Source organism: Bison bison, unplaced genomic scaffold (genome assembly GCF_000754665.1).
Source record: "Bison bison bison isolate TAMUID 2011002044 unplaced genomic scaffold, Bison_UMD1.0 scf7180017862555, whole genome shotgun sequence".
Taxonomy (NCBI): domain Eukaryota; kingdom Metazoa; phylum Chordata; class Mammalia; order Artiodactyla; family Bovidae; genus Bison; species Bison bison.
Window position 1 is genome coordinate 8,325 of NW_011493127.1, and position 308 is coordinate 8,632.

The 308-nt window shown below is 42.2% G+C and overlaps 1 protein-coding gene across 1 annotated transcript in view; it reads right to left on the bottom strand.

Moving 5' to 3' along the window:
- The window catches only part of LOC104983414 (T-complex protein 11 X-linked protein 2-like), a gene marked incomplete at its 3' end in the record, with an annotated part of 8,987 nt that overhangs the window by 2,127 nt on the left and 6,552 nt on the right, over window positions 1–308 (bottom strand). The gene's annotated exons all lie outside the window — the stretch shown is intronic.

Below are 308 nucleotides of genomic sequence, written 5' to 3' on the forward strand. Positions count from 1 at the left end.
GAGCCTGTGCATCACAACTAGAGAGAAGCCCACGTACCACAATGAAAGATCCCCCATGCCACAACTAAGATTTAATATCCACAAATGGGAAGTTGGTTACTCACCTCCTTAACTTCTTTTAGGAGTTCAAGTGCAGAAGTGAAGTCAGCTGGAGTACTTGATAGCTGGACTTTCAGATGGTCCCAAAAAGCCTTGTACATTGTCTCCATAATCCTGCCTTCCAGACTATAAGATGGTTAAATGAACAACTTGCTCTTTACCCAAAGAGTTGATAAAGGATCCTAATCTCCTAAATCCCAAACACCGTA